Raw genomic sequence first — 17,847 nt, 5'->3', positions numbered from 1 at the left:
GCTTGTTACAGCACCACAAACCCATTTCCAAGAGGCAAATACTCATATATTTATCACTTTATATTGCATACTGGAAAGTACCCTCTCCCCACTGGCTTATTACCCTCCAACTGCGATCAATAATTTGGTTTTCTTCTTTAGGAAGAAGTTATATTATACTTTTACAGAACCCTGTCTTTCTCACGCAGTCATCAAACTCACCTTAATGTTAGTCTCTGGAAGTGAGAGGTTAATGTGCTCCTTTTTCAGATTCCTTCAGAAAACTCCCCTGTTCACTCCAGCGGTTCCTCCTCTTTCCAAAGAATGCCAGCGGTCACAATAACAACAGCAATAATGATTTCACATTTGTATCTCACCAGTAATCATGTATTTTTCAACACATTTTTGATTAGATTAGGCTGAGTGATAGGGACTGCCCAAAGATCATCCAGGAAACTGTGGCTAAACAAAGATTTAATTCTAATCTAAGGCAAGCCTTCTATCTGCTACATCACATTGGTTCTTTTAAATGAACTACTCTAAAGGAAGGATTCACGTGAAGGTCATTTTCATGGTACCTTTACCATGTATCTGTTGTACTAAGGAGTTTGAAATAGAATCAATGTAATATTTTATCTTTTAAAATTGTATCAGGATTTTATTCTTTTGTTGCTCTTCCCAGTTTTGGCTATGGTGCTCATCATACCTGTTGTAAGTCAGAACAAGTATCAAACTTTCCATTTTAAAAATGTGGGTCTGTAGGCCTGGGTGGATTTCCACACAGGTTAATATTCTTTCCTTCTTTCCTTCTTTCCTTCTTTCCTTCTTTCCTTCTTTCCTTCTTTCCTTCTTTCCTTCTTTCCTTCTTTCCTTCTTTCCTTCTTTCCTTCTTTCCTTCTTTCCTCCCTCCCTGGTGGGAAAGAGAATAGCATTACCAAGTGTGTAATTTAACTCTTTACAACAGCCAGTCAGTATTACAAGAAGGTTATGACAGATTTTCTCAGTCTGATGTGTGGGCAGAAACAAATGATTTCCTTTTGGTAACCTTTCTAACCTCACCACCTGTACATTTTTCATCAAGGAGAAGCAACAGGAGTTGTCACTTCTTTTTGCTCAGCTCAGTTAAAATGTTTTTTAAAAAGAAGGAAAAAATACAACATAAGGAAGACATTAATTCTTTTAACAGGCAGGACTTATATGAACTAAAAGGACTTTGGAACAGACATATAAATAATAAAGCAAACACTGCAATGATATTAGAAAGAAAACATGTTTGTGTATTCAACCAGGCAGATTGTATTCTCCTTTTCACTCATTTTGCCCCAATCAAGTATGTAGCCAACTTTAAAAAATGCAAAAAGAGAAAGTTAAGACCTGTTAAAAAATTATCTCCATTGCCAAACAAAGCAGAAATTTTTCCAGTTTGGACTTTGCAGTTTACATAAACCCGTGCTTTGAGAGAAATAAAAAAGTTGAATTTGTACCATGGTGTATGAACCCTAATCAGCACGTTTTAGTGGGCTAATGAATGGGAAGAATGAATGGCAAGTATGGAGTATTATAGTAAAAAGTAATTCACATCAGAGGAGCCTAGTAAAGGAATTTGATCATTTGCTTGCATCTTTTTTCCTGGTGGTATTCATCAGGTTTCTTAAAGGCAATGGATCTTCACAATTCATGCTGTAACATTAAATTACATTTCGCATCTAAGATTTCCCTCTGCCAACCTCAAAATTATGCTCTATTTGGAAAACTTTTGTTATTATACTACATAAGTAGGTTGAAAAGATGAGAAGAAAGAATATAAGTTCTCTGTAGTGTTCAGTGCTCCAGTTCTCTGTCTTTACCAGGGCTCCATTGGAGCTGGAAGTCTGGATGAATTTCAGGCATAACTGAAACAAGCGATTCTTAAATTCTGCATTCAGTAGTTCACTCCATCTCCCACCCCCACATACCAATCGACAATTTCCATTTTAAGAGAAGATTTTTCATTCTTTTACTCTTTGGTGGCTGAAAGCATCAACTATTTTGACAAAGACACAGACTTTCTAATTGTATGAGTGTTCATGCTGTACAGGTTAAAAAAAAATACATTCAAGCCATCAAGTTACATGCAAAGGATTTTCCCCCCTCTTGCCCAATAGCATTGTTGAGGAGTGTTGTTTTTCTTAATTTACTATGTTGAAGAGATGGATTGACTGGCGTGTAGATTTTATCTCTTTCAATGTTTGAAATCATGTTATATTCTATAACCCAGTTCAAGGCACCCAAACCTTTAGGACAGGGTGTTACTTTCTCAGCCACTTATCTTTAAATGGGGCACGTTGGCAGGACTAAGGAAAAGGAAGTTGGTGAAACTAGGATAAAAATAAAAGGTGGTTTAATGTAAAATGTTAATTAAATTCCTATGTATGTATGTATGTATGGATGGATGTATTTATTTATTTATTTATTTAAATTTATTGGCCACCCAGCTCCAGTGGAATCAGTGTACTGGATATAGTTGACATGATTATTGTCCACCTAATTAATAATTTAATACTGTGATATTGACGTCTTTCAGAGGGGCTTCGTTCATGGTTATTATGGAGCACCTTTGGTCTAGGTCCTCAACTTGTACGTTCTTGTTTTAACAGGATGTTAACATTCTTGCTTTTACCTGGACTGAAAGGATCTGAACTGTGGAGGGACCCAGGTTCAAAGGTTAGGAACCATTACAGCAAATATATTCTGCATCTACAATAATTCTTACTTTACATAAAAAAAAAAAAATCTTCCCAAGATGAAGGTGACATTTGAAATGTTCCAACTTCTCATATATATCCTTACTGACGCCTCAGGGCCAAACTGATGGGTTTTTCATTTGATCCACTGAGAGTGCACAGAATGGAAATGGAGTTATGAGGGCAATCCCCAACCCTGATTTAGGCCCTGTTGTTCACTGGACAGTATTGTACCTTCACATGGACAAACTGCGGACACACAGATTCAGTAAGAAGAATTTGGGATTCTACAAAAGTCTCATTACTGACCCCTATATAATGGTATATGTAGGGAGGTCCACAGATGGGATCAATAAAGTCAAGATGGCATTTGCAACCACACAATGAAAGCTCTAACCTTTCCACATAAAAAAGGGGGATAGGGCTTCAACTGCACAGTCACAGACACCATCTTGACTTTTTTTACCCCTCTGTTGATACCTGTCAGGCCCAGCCCAAGAACAACAGAGAAACAGTCCAGCTAAGTTTAGTTCTTTTATTGATTACACCATATAGACAGAATCTTGTCAGACAAAATCTGTACTACTTTAACCTAGTGGATATATCCTGGGAGATTCTAGGGAATGTCTATCCTAATTCTCTTCCTCTTCCCCTGCTCCTGCTCTGGACTGTGCTGCCTGTTGTCTCCCCCCTCCTGGACTGTGCTCCTTCCTTCCTAAGAACCTGGTGCTCTATTGCATTCCATCATAATACCCCTGGGCAGGTGCCCCATTTATACAATGAGCTCCAGATAAATTTAATGTTCAGTAACAAAATAGTAAAACAAGGCAGAAGCACATTTTTCTTTTTAACCCCTGAAAGGATCCACAGCCAGGAATGTGAGTTGCTTTTACCATCCGACATGATGCTACCATCTGAGGCTCTCTTTGAAATTAACAGAAGTTCCTAGCATTGGATTTACTACAGGACAGCAAATCAGATATTCAGTGGCTCTGAAATGTTGGAAATTGTTTGAGGAAGGCATTTGCTGGAGGTCTAACTATGCTAGAATAAAATGCCAATTCATTCTTGTGGTAGTTGTAGGAATGTTAAAATAAACTGATTGAAAACAGGAAGTCAGGGTTAAAAAAATGTGTAAAACCATTATGCTGATGCCAAACATGCCAGGTCTTTTTAATTAGGTCATTTGGAAGATGACCCTTTTGTTTCTGTCTGGTTTTTTTTTTGGAATATGTGCTTCTAATTATCCTTTGTATTTCAAGCTCATACTCTGTGTGGGGAGCTGGTGAGTGGGTAGATGCACATGTCTGTACATGAGAGAGAAAGAAAAATAATGAAAAAGTGATGCCTTCAGATAGGCAGCAAACATAACAAGACAGAAGGAATGGACAACGGAATTTATCCTCATAGAAAATGGAGATTTGGTTCAGATAATCCAACCATCATTGCAGTTGCACAACCAATCACATGAATTCTGATAAAAATGATTACTGTTACCCTAATGACAACTTCCACAAATAGTCTGTGGATTGTATAGCATTTAAGCTCAAATAGCAAACAAATAATATAACACAACTTAACAAAACATTGCTACCATGAATAAATATCAGAGATTTAGACTGTATTATAATATGTGTGAATTGTCACAGAGAATGTTTTTGCCAATGTTAGTATAGTATTTTCTGAGATCTTTCAGCATATGATAATTCTAGCATGAGTTATACCCTTCTCAAGGTGAATTAAGCACTCCCTGTTGTTTACCCAAATGATTACTGTGTCCACACTATAACCGCCCATGGAAATTGCCTCTGGGAACTCCTTAAATTTCATTGCTCAATCAAGCAAAACATGAGCAATAACATACATTCTTGTTTTTAAAATAAATAATTTAACTGTTCTTATTATTTTTAAATGATCTAATGTTATTCTGAGTGATAAAGTAGTTAACTGTGGAAATGAAACAATAATTAGATTTTTTTAAAAAAAAATCAGCTTTCTTATGTATTTAATTTAAGGGATGAGGTAACTTATGGCAATTCTCTGCTTTCTCTTTTAGGGATTTAAGGGTTTATTGACAAGAATGGAGAAGCAGCTTCTAGTCTAATATTTACTCTGTTACTTAATGATGTAAATTGATTCTACTGCAAAAATTACACAAGAACTGATTTTTATTTTCAGTGTAGAGCTGGCTAACTTCTGTAGTGTTTATACTGGATACAATCACTGATTCTTCATATAGTTCCAGGGTACCTGAAATAATTGCAAGTTAGTCCATTCCAGATTTTATAATATATTCCAAAGACAGAGAAACTCTGAGGAAAAAGAAGTACAGCAACCAGTGAAAGTATGTGATCTGATAAATTAAATTCCCAAACTGTACGGGCCTTTCAAAACATCAGATCTCAGTAACTAAGATTCCCAATATACAGGGATACAACATCTTCAAATCTAACCTCATCTACTTGGGGATGAGGTTCATTTTTCTATATAAAAAAATGTTTATAAAGAAATGTGCATAGAAACCTAGAATCCTATTCATGTGATTTAGAAGAACTTCTCAGGAGTGATGGAGAAAGGATTGACACTGTAACTGTTGTCTCTGCTCCCAGCCTCCATCGTTCCTTTGTAAACAGAACTTATATACCAATTGTGTGTATATAGGCATTGTTTGCATAATAATGTATCCTACCTTTTGTGGAACTACACGCATGTAATTTGTATATTTGTAAATTCTGTTCATAAAATAATCAGGAATACATGATAGTTAGGGCTGTGGAGGTAGATCTGTCCTTCTGCTTATTCAATGACTGGGTTCAAGCACATCGGTAAGCATGGATTTTTTTTAACCATAGTTGGCTGAGCAAACCATAGTGGTCTGGCTTGTCCACAAGTCTAAGTTATAATAGATGGGTTTGCACATCACCCTAAACCAAAAACCAACAAATCACATTATCAGCTCAATGCTACTTGTGAATCAGATCAACATATGCATCCCCAGATTTCTTAAAAACGATTTCTCATATATTTGTAAATTTTATTTTTGCTCTAAATATAACCCTTAAGGAATTTTGGATGTCTCTCTCTTCTATTATAGTGCTGAAAAAAGGACAACAAACTGTAGCTTAAATCCTGGACTGAGCTTTCTTGAATAAAAGGGAAGGAAGTTTATTTTCACTTATTTCCCCTCTTCACAATGCTATCTGCTGTACAGTGTTCCAGAGGGTCCATGAACTCTCCAGAGGAGATATTTGTAAGAGTGCATGGAAAAAGGGAACCAGAAAATTAACTTTTCCCTCACCACTTCCATAGCAGGAGCAGCTGAGCAAAAACAAAAACAAAACAAAACCCCCTCAGTAACAGCTAAAATGGCTCTAGTTTCCCAGTATGTGGCAATGATCACGTAGATTGAAAGCTGAATGATAGATATAAATTCAGCTGGACTGTTTCATTTCTATATAGAGTAAGTGTTGTGTGATTTTTTGTGTTGTTCTTTCAGCTCCATGAGGTGTTTTTTGCACGCCTCTGCCAAGGGTTGGTTGATGATGGGGCAAACTTAGAAACTGAATTAATCATCAAATTATAAAGACAATCATGATATAGTGAATTTGCATGGTAAGCCTATGGCTTCCCCTACCAGACAGATGATGAAAATGAATTCGATTTGTAGGCTGCCCCCTTCCAAATGACTATGGGGAGCTTTACAAAATTAAAACTACTATAAATACAAAATAAGCCCAACACTAAAAACAGTGTCCATCAGGAAGCCGCCCACCCCCACATACCTCCAAGCTCCTACAAAGGAACACATCCATTCATCTAACCCAGGGCCTGCAAGAAAATCCAAGTTTTTAAAGATCCTTTGAAAGCAAGTTAGGTGGGAGCCATGCACATCTCCCTGTGGATATTGTTCCAAAGGGTAGGTGCTGTGACAGAAAAGGCCCACCTCCTTAGTCCTAGTCAATGACATTGTTTACTTGAAGGGATGTGATGAGATAGTATACCTTCTCTATTCCATGCCCAAAACCAGTTAAACTAGTAGATGAAACTTTAACACTAGTGACAGAAAACTGTTCTCTATTACATATGAAAACTAGTTTCTATATTCTGGGGCAGCCAATGTGACATTTATAGTTCTGCCCTCTAACAGAGGGGAATGCCCAAGGAATGGCTGAGAGGTAGTTAAGGTCACTAGTGCCTTGGAGCAGCTGCCACCTGAAATGATCACTTCTCTCCCCCTATTTATTTATTTAAATTTTTATACCCCGCGACTGCCAGAAACTCTAATGGTAGGCTTGGCCCTGGGAATTGGTATAAAAGTCCCATTGGGAAAGGAAATGCTAGAAATTCCTGATTCTTTCTTCACACATGAGACACAAATAGGACTGCACATGCTTGCCCATTGCCTTATATGTTTGCACGTTGTCCTTTCTCCCTTCTACAGTGATCAAATATTGATCACTGGTTACATGTTGGCTACAGACCACCATTCTGTATGGTTAGAGACTTTGATAAAAGAGAATCCATATTTGAACCAAATGTGTATATGTCCAAGCAAATGCTAGTACAATTCCTCTTCATACCACCTCCCTGAAGGTCAGGGGGAGGAAGGAATAGGGCACAAATATATAGGTGGTAGGGCCAAGATATGCAGCCCCACCCTCCCCTCCTGGTTCATTCTTGCATTTTCAGGGGAACACAGAGATGGTTAAACTGAAGGGGGCAATGGGTGGGAATTAACCAAGTTTTAAGAGAAAAACCAGGCAGCAATACAAACTGTAAAAATAGTCTTCTATTTAAAAATATCCTGTATTTGAAGGCCAGTTCAAACTGGTTCAAAGATATATAAGATGGAAGATCAGGGGCCTAGATGTTGCCTGTCAATTATTAGCACATCCATTGCTTGATGAACAGGCATGGAAGTCACTTGGACAAATTCTTCCAATTTAGTCACTGATTTATTTATTTATTTAACAAGCATATATGCCACCCATCTAACCAGTGGAACTCTGAGTGGCAAACAAACTGTAATACATAATCCAGGTCATTTAAAAAACAAACTTGGGGCCCATATAAACAAACTTATTGCCAACATATCACACATACAAACTTCCACAAATGCCAGAGCTCCATTAAAATCTCAGCCCCAGTGCCTGGGGCCAAAGCCAGGTCTTCATGGTCTGCTGAGGGGCTAACAGGGTTGGGGCAGCCTGCATTTCTTCCATCCTGTCTGTCTGTCTATCTGTTTTATACTACAAATCCTTCCTTCCTTCCGTCATTTTTCTTTCTCTTTCCCCCCACTTTAATTTTCTTCACTGCCTTTTGTTTTAGAGAGGCAGGTTTGTAAGATAGTACTTTACAAACCAGTTTTATGAAAGTCCAGCATGCTGAGCCTACAGTGGTGAAAGAGTGAGAGTCCTGCTCATTCCCTTTGGCTGCAGTATGACTTCTACTTAGACTATGAAAAGGGAACGAAATAGAAAGACATTTCAAGAAAATGGAATTAAAAACATTGAATAACCCTTTGTTCACCCCCATGTTCTCTTCTAATTAACAGCATTATTTCGTTTTCAGGCCTTCCTCATTTTATTTTCAAGTGTTGTTTCCATACCGCTGCTCTTGGAGATTGTGGGAGATGTGAAAAGGGAAGGTGAGAAAGTAAATGCTTCTGCTGGAGTTATTTTGCTCAGAGAATGAAACTGGAGGTACAAAGAGCAACAACAGTGGGTGGTGTGGGGCTGACATGGGCTTGAGCCTTGATAACACCACACACACTTGTAACTCTGCAAGGGACAAGAGCCTTGTGGGGACACTTTAGAGGTGAAGGTGGGAAGGCAAAGATTAAGCAGAGACATGTTTCACCACTCTAAATCATTGCATGCACAGCCCCTGTTGCTAATGGGAGGACAGCAGAATCAGTGAGATGCAGCATTATTCAAGAGCTACAAGTTCTGTCCCTCATCTGCTTCTGAAGTGGGCATGCTCTTCTTTGGGTAAATAAATGTCACTGTTCCTGGATCTACTGCTGGAGACCATGTTGTGTGCATGATGCTAAACCTTTTGCCGTTTGGTGTCAAAGCCAAATGACTGCAATTTCCATCCTCTGTACTCATAGTATTACTGGACAGAATGCAGCAGGCTGAGGAAAGGCTGTTTTTCAAGGGGCAGGCACCAGCCAGGGAGTTGAGTATAACCTGAAGTGCTTCTAAAGGGTTGGGGTGAAAAAGTGATTTATCTTTTGCTATGCTATTCATTCTGTTATACAGTAGTATATTATTACTGTATGTTAAATATTATTTGGTTGTTAAGTAGAGTTAGGCATGATACTTAGAAAAGAAAAGGAGATGGGAATATGCTTAATCCTATTAAAAATAATGAATCAATCGAGCTCAGTTTTTCCTAGCCAAGACTACCAGATATGTAGCTCTCAAAACTAATCTCCAGAGTGGAAATTCTGGAAGTTGTAGCCCAACATTGCTGAAGCTTACAGAGGGATAATCAAGGAGAATATTGCCAAACCTATCAGCTGGCAAATTCAATTCTTGCTAAACTATGATTCCCTGAAGTCCCTACCAGCAAGACCAATGGCTGCTGGAAATAGTAGTTCAGCAGCAGCCAAAGGACCAGATATGCCTCCTCCCTAGTCTAGACCAAACAGAGATCTGCGGAATGACAGGGATAAAGGCTTATGGAGGCAAATGCACAGGAAGACCAAGAAGGTAATGATAAAGCTAAATTTTATAGAGAAAATCCAAAATCTAAAGACAATTTCTTGTGGGACACTTGCTTATGTTGTTTGATGAAATTATTTAATATTGACTGTGTCTTCTGACATTTGGGTAAGTTCTTACTGTTTCTTGATTTTGAGCTTCTGTGTTCCTCTTTTTTTTTTTAAATGGCATTCCAAAATAGAAATACTCAATTTATTCAGATTATTTGTAATCTATTTTATGCGTCTTTCTTGACTGCATTTTCTATATTGTGATGCTATTTTAATTTTTTTTCATATAATTTAAATTTATTTCACTTTTGATTGAAATCTAAAATGAAGACAATCTCTTTTGCCAAATGTCTCTAGCCATATAGTAGTTATATATTTTTCCTTTGGGCTGTATTTAAATTTCTAAAATAGACATGCCTATCCAATTAATTTTCATAAACTGAGTAGAGGACTTCTTCATCTTCATCATCATCATCATCATCATCATCATGTTCAAATTAATTAAAATTATTATCATTATTACATTCAAATTGATATAGAGAAATACTACTGCATAGAAATGGATTGATTGGATGGTATGTATATAATTATAAATTAAGCAATCATCTGTGCATTCTCTCTTGTTGTGTATTTTCCTTTCCTTTCATTTTCAGGATCTCATTTCATTAGCACACTGGCTAGGTGATGCAGTCTGACCAGAAGATCTGGGTTCAAATGTCCATTCAGCCATCATGCTGACTGGATAGCATAGATACTTTCAACTTAAAGCTACTTCATAGAGTTATTACGAAGAGAAAATGGGGATACACCAAGCTCCATGGAGAAGCTGGAATAAAAATATAACAAAAATTTAAAAATTAACATACGGGCTGTTACAGAAGAATTGAATGCAGTATGTACAAAGACAAGCAAGAACACTTGGGTGTTCAATAATGAGATGGTGGTGGCTGTGGAAGCAATGCCCCTTTGCGAATACTTTGTGAATAAAAGTATTGCAAGTATATAAGAAGCCCTCTTTGAGCATTCAGGAAATTGGCAAGAGTACTCATTTGTTTGGGGGTGGTGAGAAAAAGAGAGCAAGCCCTGTCTCTCCTATATTGTCCTCTTGTTGAGGGCAACCATCTGTAGTGGAGGGCCTTTTCTGTCTGTGGAGGCTTTCCATATGAATGAGCACCCTGGGAAATCAGCATCCTCAATTGCATGGCATATTTATGCAGTTATGCTTTTGCACTAGACACTTGTCCTAAACATATGGAAAATAACCAAAAAGAGTGGGAGTAGCAAACCTGACCCCATTCTCCCTAAAACTCACCCATTTGTTGAATACCTTAAGACAGTGAGTGCGTAGTGTGTTCCAGTATTTGAGAAATATAAAAGGATGTTTCTTTTCATTCTTGGTATTTGGCACTGATTTTTTAACAAGTATATACTGCTTCACAACCAAATGGCCAATAGTTGTTAGCAAAATCTGACAGTGCATGATGCTCAACTACCGTAATTGAGAGTTTCCCTTTGAAAAGCAGCATGTTGTGTACGTGTACAATTTATTTCCAATATGTATTTCCTTTTAAGAGCAAACATACAAATGATAGCAAACACTTTAAGGTCTTATACAAGCCAGTACTTGTTGTTACAGAAATGAGACTCATCTTTTCATTTCTTACAGTTAAAAAAAATGAAAGAAAGAAAAGCTGTTTACAAGGAATGGTAAAGAAAAAAGATTCCATCTGTGATTCTTCCTTTATTATATCAAAATATTTGGTGGAAAAGACATTTCTTATTTCAGAGCTCTTCAGTTTTCTGTATTTCATTTTAATATGGTCAGTTTAGAATATTCTGGGGGTGCTGACCATGGAAGGCAATTCAAACAGAAATGTGAGAAAGAGAATGCAGATAGGAAGAAAGACCATCATTATCAATGACAGAAATCTTGTTACTGGTGTAGCAAGAGCAAATCACTGAAGCTCATGATTAACAAGAAGATATTTTCAAAATACCATTATATCTATGACAATTTCCTATTCTAATGGTAGAGTAACTCATGATTAGTGGGTTAGTATTCAATAATCTCTCTTCTGGCAATGGGATGCCTAGGACCCAATCAGTCATTGGCCTAGGACAGCTGGTCATTTCAGTCTGCTCCCAGGGCCTTGACTGAGAGCTTTGATGCATCAGCAAATCTGCTGACTGTCTTATCTGGAATTCCACAGAAATCAGTTGCTACTGAGATAGCCCTCAAACTGATCCCATGCTTTTATGGGGAGAGCTGAAGTTATCCATCATAATCTAATCAGAATGTGATCTGTTCATAACAAAGAAGTCACTGTGAGTTGTCCACCCACAGAGCACTTTCCTCAGTGCAAACAAAACAAATTCAAGGTGTGTCCGGTTTGGTAAATGGGGACAGATATTATCTGAAACAGGCCAATGGAAGTAATAGTGGCCATGAACTTCTCAATTGCTCCCAGTATGCTAGTCTTGACATGGATGTTGAAATCTCCAAGCAGCTACAGCCCTGGGACCTTAAACACTATGTTCAAACCAGCTTCAGCACTGGTCATGCTCCTGGAAGATGGCCAAACCACAAGCCAGCTACTCAAACAGGTATCAAAAAGCTGTGCCAATAATGATGAAAAGGACCATGGTGCCCAGACACTGGATTGACAAAAACATCAGAAGAAACCATAACAGTGGAGCAACAAAGTATACCCAGACTCCAGGCCGCTCTCTTGAAGCAGGCAGTCAGGGGAAGGTAAGCATTTCAAACACAGAAGTGGTGATGGTAGGACAGTTGATGGGTAGTGGTGCCCCTGGCCCATGAAAGGCTGAATAGTTGTTCTTTCTCCTTTTCCTTCTCCTCTTCAGGTTTCTGCTGGAAGTTAAGCATTAATATTATTATGAACTGTAACCTCCCTAATGTCCCCTTGTATAATATGTAAGGTATATATCAGTGTTTCTCAACTTGGCAACTTGAAGATGTGTGGACTTCAACTCCCAGAATTCCCCAGCCAGCAAGGCTGGAAACACTGATACCTATTGTCTGAAAGAAAGGCCTTGGGAGTTCTTTTCCTGGTGGAAGTAGAACTGATGGAAGCTGATGGAAGTTCTGTGTATCTGTTTTCAAAAATAAAATGTAACAGAATCAGTACAGAACACTGCCATGTCAATTTGAATATTTATCCATTTATCTTAGCATTATTTATTGCAATATGTATGGTTCCCTATAGCCTTAGGCAGAAAAATACTTGCCCCATCCAGCATCATAACTGTATTCTGAACACCAAAAGCAGAACGAATCTTAATACCAATTAATTTCATACATCTTTGAAAAACAAAGAGAAAGATAAAAAATAGATATAGTTTTTTTTTTAATAGCTGTAGTTAATTCCCAGGAGGTACACTTCATTTTTTAGCAATTCTTCTGAAAGTTCATATTGTATTGTGCTTCTCACAGTTCATCCTTGCATACCATGATATTTAGATATAGTAATCAATGTTAAAGTAACACAGGTACATATTCAAAAGAGTTGCAGTCTATAGTATTTCAAAAAAGCAGAAATCTCCATGATTTGCAATATGGCATGGAAAGGGGAAAGGGGAGTCAGAGGACTGAATGCATCCTGCGGTCCCTTTTAGACCAAGTGGTCATGGGATTCTAGAATGTCTGAAAGATTTCAGTTGTTGGACCAAAGGCAGTAACTGCATATTCCAACCTTGTTTCCAGAGGTTTCCTCTGAGCTAGGGCTCCGCATGTGGAAGAGATGTCAGAAAGAGCTGTCATTGATTTCTTTTCAAGTGAAATGTGGGATCTGCCAAAAAAGAGCCTGTCTCACAGAAACAGGATCATAACTCTACTAATATCCATCACAAAACATTTTTTTTGGCTCAAAATTGCTTATATTGCATGTTGCCTGTGTGAAAGCTGCATCTAAAAATACACGTATTGAGAAAAGTCACATACAAGATGTACGGAAAATGCGTATGCTCCAGAAACTTTCATACAGAACTGTAAAGAAAATATTGCAGAATGGTACATTTTTTACGGAAATTACTAATGTTTGTATACCTGTAATACTGACATGTATTTGATATAGCTTAATTTATAGATTAACACAGATACAAATGTGTATATGTACTACATGCACCCAGAATCCAGATTCATCAAGGTGATGAATATTTTGAGGATTTTACTATTCATGGAAATGTATTGTTTTTGCCACTATAATGCCACCAAAATTTCCAGATAAAAAACATTGTGTATCAAGTCTCAATATTGATTTCCAGACATCTTTTTTTCATAATCCAGTGAGATTCATTAATGAAATCATAGTTATAGTATTCCAAACCCAACTTGAATTTGATGTATGATAAATTCTTTCTTTTCCTTACTATTTGGTTTGGCAGCATGATGTTCCTCAAAACTTTGGGAGTTGCAAAAGTCATTCTGCTTCTTATTAGGTGGAAGCATTTCTGAGGTAAAGTTGAAAATGGTTCCTGCTTTTTCTCCCAGGCCTGCTCATTGGATAGTTGAAGCCAACTTTTCTTTGTTAGCTGGAGAAGGACATGTGGAGAGTAAGCATTTGCTTGTGGGTCTGTTGATTGTGGGTATGGAGGAAATGGAAGGGAAAAAGGAATAATTTGATCCAAAGTCCAATTGTTTGCCTACCCTTTCATTCAATTTCCCAATGCAAGTTTTTGTGAGAACTGGATATTTTAGCTGGGTGTGTTCCTTCTACCATTCTTATTCCTGGTAATGCATGATTGAGTTAATCTAGAATTGAAGATGAAAGAACAACCAAACTCAGACATAATTAATACATCACTTCTTTGGCAGCTTTCTGGGGCTGGAGCTGTGGCCATTATAAGAAAAATCATCTAACATTCTAGTTTTAAGACAATCCATCTTTTGTTGAAGTCTTTTCCTAGAACATATTTAGAGACCTTGTTAAATACTGCTACCTCTTTTTTTTCTGATTGGGAGACTTTTTCCTCTTTAATGCTCAAGTCAAAAATCCTCAGAGGAAGCCCCGTCCTTCCAATTTTCACTTCTTTGTTGTATACCTGCATTTGAATTTATCTTCCCTACCCTGTTTTGTGAATGGAAATGCCTCCATGGCAATCCATTTTGTGAATACTGCATTCCTCTTTGTAGCCATTTTATTGGGCCCTTCTTGATACTTCCTCAAAAAAAGACAATGTAACTTAGAACCAAAAAGGTTGCCTGCTGTTGTTTAATAGAATATTGATTGCTTATTGTAAGAAAGTATGTATTTCTTTGTAGCATGTCTTACTGGTATGAATATAACCATAAAACATGTTACAAAGCTAAAGTTAGGAAGACTGAACTATATACATTCTTGTATTTCCTTACAGGCTCTTATTTTTCTATGCAGAAAGACTGTGTTTGTGTCTCTGTGCACCTGACTATGGGTGTCCATGTAAGTCTTTCCTACCTTGTTGGTGTAATTCTTTATAGCTATGTGTCCAGATGCCAATTTGTAGTGGGAAAAAGGCTGATTAAATCATTTAAATGTTCTATTGTTTTCTCACCTTAACAGATTAAAAATGGACTTACATCTCAAGAACCATGAAGGGAATCCTGTCTGAAAATAGAACTTTTCTGTTCCATTTCCCACTCCTTCTATAGAAAAGCAGTCTTAAAGGTTGGAAGATCTTCAGAAAGGCTTGTGACATCATGTGAAAAGCTGCAACTGGGAATGAATCAAGAGAATTGGGGGGCTCCTACTTGAATGAGTGAAATTTGCAGCTCTTGTGCCTTTTTTGCTCACCAGTGAGTTTTGCACACAGATTAATTATGTCCACTTATTTCAACTGTCTCAAGCCTTTTTCCCTGCCAGATGGCTTAGGGTTAGAGTTTGGATTATTGATCAATGGTTGATAGTTACCTGTACAAATATATGTACCAATGCTATAATCACAACAAGCATATCATACCAAATGATTATGTCTGCAGCAGGCAAAAACATTCTGGACATGAGATTTTAACATTAATGGAAGGCAAAAAAGGAACAAGAGCCGAATTCACTTCCACGCTTTACATCTAAGCAATGGAGTACTATCCTTCCTTAGAAGAAGAGTCCACAAAGGGGGCAGAATCAAATGGTTAAAGTAAAGCATTAAAGCACATTCTTGTCATCATTGCCTTCTTTTGGTCTTTATAAGTTCAACATTGGTTTGATTAAGCATGTATTTCTGCTTTTGGTTATAATATCCATACTGGAATAATAAGTAATAGTACTCTTCCAATTTAAAACTTCACATTTTCTCATGGAAAATAAAGGCATCCGGCAACAGAAGCAGCTGTTCCTTTTATTATTTTTGAGACTAGCAGCAAACTGTGGTGCTAATCAGGCAGCACCGACTCTGTTGATAAGTATTTGAGCAGCTGGGTTCTGTGCTAAAGAAGCACTCCCTTAAATTCTGTGCTATTTTACAAATTGTCTAAAGGTTTTGTGGCAGAGGAAGGAGGGAATGAAATTTACAATGAGCATAAAGGTATTTTGCTTTCCATAGCATAGAATGCATACTTTAAATGGACGCACTGCCATTTTTTAATGTCTAAAGAGCTTGATCCCATGCTGGAGAGCCATGCCATCTGCTTGGGGGAGACTCTAAGAAACTCTCCTTATGCTCAGAGTAACTTTTCTTTCTTTACGCCAATATTATAGCTCTCAGATTTAAAAGACTGCCTGAAGAAGAATGCAGTGATGACTCTTCAGTGATAACAGACCAAATGGTGAATCTGTCAAGATCAGTTTTGCTGAATAATGTATTGATGTTAAGATCATTTTGGCACCTTTCTGCACATGTTTTTGAACATGGCCAAAAAAAAAAAGGGTGAATATGTGATTTGCATAAAAATGCACATGCTCTTTAGTATACAGTTCTCCTGCACTTTCTTTCAAGTTGCAAACTGCTTTGCAATATATCAGGAAATGCATATTTCGGTGTACAAGTGTGTTGTGTTTTTTGTATCAATTCACAAGATACAGACTTAGTAGATATGTATAATAACTGGACCTCAAAAATCTCTTCTTCACCTCTGTGACCTTTGCTTTGTAAATATTCTTAGAAATTATTTCAGGATTGTATAAGAAGATTCTTTTAGTTTCTCCTTGACATTTTCTGTGGTCACTGTCGATTAAGTTGTGGTATATCAAACAGACTATTAAACTGAGCAGCAGTACACCAACAGTGATGGTTGCTGATAGGACTGCATGCTTTCTCTCTAAATATTCCAAACACTGCACCAAACTGGACCAAAATGATAAAATGATGAATGATATTTGTAATCCAGCAAATAATGAGATTCCAAAACAGAGCTACAACAATGAGCAGAAGGGAAATGATCTAGCATCTCTCTCTCTTTCTCTCTCTCTCTCATATCTCTCTGATTTCACAATATATGCATACTTGGAGTTCAAAACTCAACTATCGAAGTCTAAATGTCTCACATGCTGGTGCCAGACAACATTGCAGGCAGCAAATATGCCACTCTTTACAGATCATTCATAAGAACAGCCCTGAAAAAAACAATACTTCCTTTCTTGTAGCCACTCACCTAATTTCATGTAGAGGTGGGTTCTAAAGATGTACCATCCAGTGAGGTACATATGGAAGTTGAGATTTCTTCTACTCTGGCCTCAAGCCATTCATGGATCTAATGGTCCTCTGAAAGATTTTGAATTAGGTCCTTCAATGGGCTGGCAGTCAATGCAGCTGCTGAAGCATTGGCTTCACATCATCACCTTATCCAGTCCCAGTTAGTAATCTAACACATCTGTTTTGGACTGACTTTATGAAGTGTCTTTATAAAGCAGGATTATGTACCTTTTTGCAGTACTCCAAGCAAGAAATTACCAGAGAAAAGTAGACTTGAAACAGAGGCAAGAGCTATACAGTAAATTATATCACAACACTGCAATGCTTCCATCCTACTCTTTCCATCCTACTCTTTCTCTACCTGCTTTAACACATTTCAGGCTTCAAGAAATAGAGGGGCAGGTTACATTTTTAAAGGAAAGCTGAGCCACTGACCTGAATCTCAAAATGCATTAAACAGTTTATGAACACCCCAAATTTCTGGTCCTGCAGACATTCTTTGCATGGTTCTGAGACTTCATCAGTTTCATGAGCTGCAGCATGTAGGAAAAAGCAGATATATTTATGATTGAGATTATTGAAAAAACTTTCTGTTAAATGATTTTTTTACAGTGAAGAAAGAAATGAAAGGTAAGATATAGGAACAGGTAGCTGATCAGATTATTAGGCAAATAATGCTGAAAATGAAGTAGATGTTAAATCGTTTTCTTTCCCATGGCTCCTGCAATGAGTGAGTCATAGGTTGTTGCCTACAGGCTGAGAAGGAGATCTGTCCAAAGAGGAGACTCGCCCTTGGAAGCCACT

General features: G+C 37.5%; 1 long non-coding RNA gene across 2 annotated transcripts; it reads left to right on the top strand.

Annotated features, from left to right (window-relative positions):
- The first annotated feature begins 2,589 nt into the window (after positions 1-2,589).
- On the top strand, positions 2,590-17,067 carry LOC148213768 (uncharacterized). Of its 2 annotated transcripts, XR_015793812.1 has the most exons (5): positions 2,590-2,682; positions 8,274-12,172; positions 13,931-13,992; positions 14,794-14,858; positions 14,979-17,067. It is a non-coding gene; the product is annotated as an uncharacterized LOC148213768 (long non-coding RNA). The 2 variants fall into 2 exon arrangements; XR_015793811.1 differs by having other exon boundaries at positions 8,274-13,992.
- Positions 17,068-17,847: the final 780 nt, after the last annotated feature.

This window comes from Python bivittatus, unplaced genomic scaffold (genome assembly GCF_059951505.1).
Source record: "Python bivittatus isolate LINGU-HERP-01145 unplaced genomic scaffold, Pbiv_v1 ctg000850_np1212, whole genome shotgun sequence".
Lineage (NCBI taxonomy): Eukaryota > Metazoa > Chordata > Lepidosauria > Squamata > Pythonidae > Python > Python bivittatus.
This window is presented reverse-complemented; position numbering and strand designations above follow the sequence as displayed.